This window comes from Bactrocera oleae, chromosome 4 (genome assembly GCF_042242935.1).
Source record: "Bactrocera oleae isolate idBacOlea1 chromosome 4, idBacOlea1, whole genome shotgun sequence".
Lineage (NCBI taxonomy): Eukaryota > Metazoa > Arthropoda > Insecta > Diptera > Tephritidae > Bactrocera > Bactrocera oleae.
In genome coordinates, this window is record NC_091538.1 from 30,149,504 (window position 1) to 30,156,571 (window position 7,068).

A 7,068-nucleotide genomic window follows, 5' to 3' on the forward strand; every position below is an offset into this window, starting at 1 on the left:
TCTTCGGGTTACAAGACTAATTTAGCAAAATTTGGAGACTATGCTCTTGAAACCGCAAAGCAGCTGGTTGGTAAATATCCCTGGTTTTAACTCCTTTCATCGGTTCAAAAATTTTACTTCATGGTCTTAAAGCTATAAACCATTCCTTGGTTCCGATTGCAGAGCTTTCTGAAGAAGCTACAGAGTTTAAACACCTAGCTTTAGAGAGAAAAGTGAGGCTTATACATATAAACAAGGGCTTATTTGTGTATTAAGAACAACTTGTGTGTATTATTTCTAAACATAATATAAATCAGGTTATTACTGTTGTTCGGAGCATATCCTCTCACGATGCATCAAGCTTAGATTCTATATAGTTATACTTAATTTAACTAAATTTATACATACACATATGTATATACCACCCTCTGTGGTGAGAAAATATTATAAATATTTAATATCAATTGTTATCTGGTCACTTTGCATACCTACCACTCGTTATTCCTAACACCTAACCTCGTTTTACAATTTAATTACTTAATCTATTTTGAGATGTCGTTAAATCATACCAGCGGTACTTCAGCCCTATAATTCAGCATTCACCTATGGGCTAGGTTACCTTTTTGAAGTTGAAGACACAGGCTATGTATAAACGCCTTGAATGCATGAGTACAGATATGGATTCGGAGCGATTGCAAAGCATGGAGTAATATGCTTTGGCGGCAGTAATTGATTAATTAAACAAGCTGAGATCGAACTTCTTGGCTTTACATACTAGTTTGGAAGAGCATGATTTCGATTCTATTGGAAGTGATTTACTTATCCAATTCGATACCAATTTGGTTAATTTGAACGCTACTTTACAACGCAAAATTTGAAAACGTAGCGCTTCTCAACATTGCTCCACATTCAAGATGAACAACAACGAATCTCAGTCTATTATATTGAATACTAATGGTTCACGTTTGCCACTATTAACGTTGCCTAAATTCATCGGATCCTATATAGAGTGGACAAATTTCTATTCAATGTTCACATCAGTCATCTATAAGGATAGTGGCCTAAACCGAGTGGACAAACTTCAGCATCTGTATTCCTGCTTAATTGGCGCTGTTCTTGACACCATACGATCGTTTGAAATAAATGATGTTAAAAATAAAATTGCACTAGATCTCCTTATAAAAATATTCGATAACAAACAACTTATTTTTCAGGCACATATCAGAAATATTTTTCGGATGGACAAAGCAGATCCTACCGTCGGCAAACTGCGAGCGTTGACGGACAAGGTCACTTCGCATATACGTACTTACGTTACAGTCACTGGGTTCCAAAGAGCAAATAGCGGACTGCATCGTCGTGCAATTTAACTAAAAAATTAAAAAATTAGACAAAGTCAAGTAAAATGGGAAGAAGTTGTTAAATAAACGAGTTGCCATCGTGGGAATCATTGGCTGCATATTTAGAGCATGTCGCACCTCGAGAACGTGGAGCATGCAATGCAAACACAAGCTGATACCTTTGGTAAAACTGATCATATCTGGAAGATTTTCGGGATGGGTAAACATCAAAGAAGATCCTTTATTGCTTCAAACAGCATACTGGGTGGTTGTATATTTTGTGGAAGCGCTGAGCATTTGATTTATAACTGGCAACGGTTTTTAAATCTTTCACCTAACTTTCGCCAGAAAGAGGCTAAAATACTTTTACTTTGTCTAAGCTGTTTAAAGAAAAGCCATTAGATACATCATCGAAATTGTCATTTAAAGCATCACACTCTTTTACATTTTAATTGTTTACCATCAGCGCCAGCTAATAGACCCGAGTTATCAATAATATCAAATTCTGTCCAAGCTAATGTCATGACTGCAACACTACCACGCAGCCTGACATCTCTGCATTCCGATCCCCATCTGGACTCGCTCACTATTGGACTCTGGCTCACAGATTGACTTCGTCACAAGTCGCTTCGCAAACCAACTTCCACTGCGTAAAATTAAATTATTCGCTTCGGTTTCAGGAATTGGAACATTACTGCTCTCATCGCTCAAACGATCACCGATAATCAACCTGGGACTTCACCGATGATTGGAATTTTCCTTCGAATATCCAACTAGACCAACGACCCTGCTTTCAACATACCAACATGCAATGATATGCATTTGTGTGGGGCAGATAAAGTTGGCACCTGGGTAGCCCATTCTCCAAAAAATTCGATAGGGATCGCTGCTATCTGGTGGTTGGTAAGAAAGCCCTGAACTATCAGCATTAATTGTAAGCCAAAGATCATCAAGTGGAATTGACCACGATACACAGTTAGACAAATTAGTACGTCAGTTTTGGGGAATTGAACATGCTCATAAACCAATAACCAAATCTTCCAAGGAAGACCTCGAGTGTGAGGAACATTTTAAAAACAATTATTCACGTTTATCATCCGGCGAGTATTTAGTTCCCTTGCCCATTAAGCGCAGCTTGTATTCACTTGGTACGAATCCTAATTTAAAGGCAAAATACACAACATTTATAAAGGAATATGTGGGTCTTGGTCCTGAAACAATGATTTCTGAATGCAGATACTTTCTACCTCATAATTGCGTCATTAAGGATGATAGCACATCAACAAAATTGTGAGTTGTTTTTGACGTTTCTGCGGCCACAACTTCACGGTTATCCTTAATTGACTTACTAATTACAGGTCCTACAATTCAACCTGCACTTTTCAACACTCTTATTCGTTTTCGTATCTGTCCAATTGCACTTACTGGGGACATTTGCAAAATGTGTTCGATGTGTTCGCGTAATTGCTTCAGTGCATATTATGGCGAGATTCCCCAAAAGATGAGTTACGAATATACAAGCTAGACACGATCACATTTGGCACCAGCTGCGTTTTTGGTGGTGCTTTAACAACCCAGAAGTTCTCAGCAAAATTTCTGTCGCTGATAGAGAAAGCCTTCTTAATTTCGGTGACTCCAGCAATATTGTCAAAACTATGGGACTGATTTGGAATCGATCAAGGGATGTGTGTTTTGTTGGACAAGCAGAAAACATCAGAAAAGTGTTCCAAGCGTTCCATATTGTCTACCATAGCACGCTTCTATGATCCACTAGGTCTGATTGGCCCAACACTTACTGCAGCTAAAATTTTATTGCAAAGATTGTGGAGGGAGGAGCTCGATTGGGAGGAAAGCATTTTGTAACGACTTCGATAATCTACAACACACATCATTTCCGCGCTATGTTCTTTAACCATGATAAATGATCCAGCCTGGAAGCATACGGCGCTTGTGTTTACGTTCGCTCAATTAAGGATGATGTCATTAAAATCTATTTGTTGTGCTCCAAGGCTCGCGTCGCCCCTCGGAAAACGATCACAGTACCCAAATTAGAACTTTGTGCGGCCGCCTTACTTGCGCAATTATTATCTGAATTAACAAAAATGAATTTATTTGATTATTCTTATTATTGCTGGTCAGATTCGTCAGTGGTTCTCTCATGGCTACAAGAGGAAACCTCCAAGTTCAACGTATTTGTAGCTAATCGGATTTGCGCCATACAACAACTAACACAAGGCATGCAGTGGCTGTACGTTCCCACGTCCATGAATCCAGCTGACATTCTATCCAAGAGCGCTACACCAAAGGAGCTCCTTGAATCTTTGGAGGCATGTACCTCCATTTTTGTATAACGTTGAATTTTCCTGGACGCACCCATATATTTTTAATTTAAATATATCAACTCTTTCGGAACAAACTTTCGTATCTTTGGATTCATATACAAATTTATGAAATCGAAGAGGTCACAGCTCACAACTGTAGATATTCATCGCGGGACTCAATTGCTCATACGCCTAGTCTAAAAAGCGCAGTTGGGGCAGAAAAACTATTGCGCATGCTCTAGTAAATTTATCATATGCTGCAGATCGATAGTACAACATGGCTAGACTACTGTGTATTTATTTCAAACCCGATACGCGTAAGAAAGCACCTCAAAAATGCTACGTTAGCGTTTTCATTTGCTTCGCTACAAAGACTGTATGGATGGAACTGGTGAAAGATCTCTCAACAGGCTCTTTTCATGATGCATTTAATCGTTTTATAGCCACTCGCGGCATACCAAGTTTCATTTGGTCAGACAACGCTACAAATTTCGTTGGCGCCAAAAAGAGTTGAAGGATTTACGCGATCTATTTCTTAGTGAGAGTCATCGCAACCAGGTTCACGCTTACAGCCTCAATAATGGAATAGATTGGCATTTTATACCTCCTCGATCACCATCATTCGGTGGTCTGTGGGAGGCAGCTGTAAAAATGGCAAAAAGGCACATTACGTATCTTAGTAGTAAAATCTCAGCAGTAATTAATTCAATACCTCTTGTGAGACTTTTAGAAAATCCAGAAGATCTTGATGTACTGACGCCCGGACCTTTCCTTATTGGTGCCCCTCTTATCGCTATTCCTGAGCCTAACCTCACGCAACTAAACTGCAATCGTTTAGATTGCTGGCAGAACGTTACCTACATACAACTAATATTTTGGAAGCGACGGAGTGAAGAATATCTCACTATTTTACAAAAACGGGCGAAATGGCGTATACCACTCCGAAATATAGAAATTACTGACGTCGTATGCATCAAAGACGAAAATTCAGCACCTCTTAAAAGATGGAACTGCCAATAATTTGTAGCATCAATCTGAAATTCTAACTTATACTTAATATACATGCGCATAAATACCATCCTCAGTGTTGAGAAAATATTGTCAACATTTACTATCAATTGTTATCTGGTCCGTTAATTTGTATACCACCGTTATTCCAGTTCCTCATTATCTTTTATTCTTCAATATGTTTGTGCATATTGTACATACATGGGAGAACAATTACGCTTGGCAAGACCAAGACCTTAAGCCTATTATTGTAAATCAGACCGTTTCTAACATTCGCTACCTCGTTGTTTTACATATAAATTTTAACAAATTCTATTTAAATATATAAAGTTGGTTTTAATATCGCGATACATATAACACATTTTTTTCGGATTCAATTTATTTACAACACATATATACATAACTGAGAACTGATAAGGTGCAACGCAAAAATGAGAACACCGCATGCTTACTGGTGTATTTTTCTTACTTTTGCACCATGTACCTATTACAAGTAAAAATATTTCAAAAATTAAAGTTGACTTTATGCTGTATGTGTAATTTAGTATGTAGCACATCTTGAAAAATTAAGTGAACGCATCACCGTGAATTACCCCAGCCTTCATATACACCTGTATCTATTACAATGATTTGATGAATGGTCAATATCTAAGTTATCAATAACTAAATTGGGTGTAAATATATATTTTCTCAGGCATAATTTATTTAGTTTAATACCAAATAAAATGAAACCAGTCCAGATCTCCAATGAGCCAATGTAGCCACTCTGATTGAGGTATCTCTAAAACGTTCGCATCAACCGCCTCTTCAGGTATTGAAAAACGTTGACCTCTTAGTTAATTTTTTACGTCCGGGAACAAAAGGAAGTCATTCGGTGCCAAGTCAGGACTATATGATGATGACTCATCAAATTGATGTCTTTAATGCTCAAAAATGCAGTTGTTTCATTCGATGTCTGAGACCTCGCATTGTCGTGGTGAAGACTGATCCAACTTCGTCGGTTGGTTTCCTGATTTCTCGAAAGACACCTGACAAACAAATGGTTGTGTACAACTCTCAATTTAGTGTACCCGTAAAACCACGATTCATCGCCTGCCACGATGTCATAGACGGAGTTTGACCCAACCAATCACACGACGCTTTTTTTTAGAGATTGGAAAATTGTGTGGAATCCAACGTGAACAGTGTTTTTTTTTAATCAAATGTGCATGTAAATGTACAAGTTCATCGATGCTGAGTTAATCCACGTCGAAAGTTTAAGGAAATAATCGCGCAAAAATATTGGCGATTTAATTCCATTTTTTGGCCTTGTTATTATAATATCAGTGTGATACTAAATATTCAGGGGTGTTGTAGAATCTGATAATTGTCGGAATCAGAACTGAAACCGCCAAAAAAAATTAAGTAGGTGCCATGAATTCAGATATTATTAGTTTGACGTTCGAAACAGAAATTGTACCGGTTTTGGGTATCATGGAAATAAATTTTATCGGTTTTGTTATCAGAAACAAAGCCAGAAGATAGTCCTTGACAGTAGAGCTGCAAAACAATCGGTGGGACTATAGATAGTTTTAATTTCGTCTCCCTATTAATAGTTTTTTGATTATCAATGGTTTATGCTTTAACTAGATTTGCCAACAATCAAAATTTCACTAACATAGCTATATAATGACATAGTCCGGTAATTTCAGATTAGAAGTCTGATTTTGGATAAAAGATGATTAAATGATTCTTAAAATCATCTCTTCATTTAAATTCGTAAGTACATAACATTTTATAAATAATATACATATTATTAAATTTAACAATTTTTTTTACTTTAATTAGATGTTGAGTGCGTTAAAAAGAATCTTGCGGAAATAATTACATATTGTTAAGAATTTCTAATGTTGTAAAATGTCGGTTGCACAATTCCACACTTATTCATACGTTCAGCCGCAATTAGGAATTTTTGTCGCCATGGTTAGTAAATTTTAATTAACTTTGGTTTTTTCCATTATTGTTCATGTTTTGTTTTAAAAATAAATACACAGATTATTTCATAAAAAGGAAGTGTACAAAGACCACCAACCAGCGAAGAGAAGAAGATTTTATCGATAGTATCGATAGTATTTTTTTCTAACTATCGATAGTCTTGCAGCTCTACTTGACAGATTTGAAATGTAAGTTAAAAAATTAATTTATTTTATTGTTACGAATTAACTTATCTTTATTTCTGTAGGGAAAAACATAAAAATAAATCACGAAATGTCATAATTATTGAGTGGATAGAAAAAAATGCAGATATTTTAAGGGGAATTACAAAACGTAATAAACGTAATTTAACTCCATAACAAATGCCTCTTTATTCGGTGGATACTGTGACATAGTAAATCTGTAAAGTAAACATGTCAATACTTACAAGCATACAAATAAATGCA

At 36.5% G+C, this 7,068-nt stretch overlaps 1 long non-coding RNA gene across 1 annotated transcript; it reads left to right on the top strand.

Moving 5' to 3' along the window:
* Positions 1-5,064: 5,064 nt before the first annotated feature.
* LOC138857032 (uncharacterized) lies at positions 5,065-6,814 on the top strand. Its single transcript, XR_011396024.1, has 3 exons — positions 5,065-6,406; positions 6,476-6,610; positions 6,682-6,814. It is a non-coding gene; the product is annotated as an uncharacterized lncRNA (long non-coding RNA).
* The last annotated feature ends 254 nt before the right edge of the window (positions 6,815-7,068 follow it).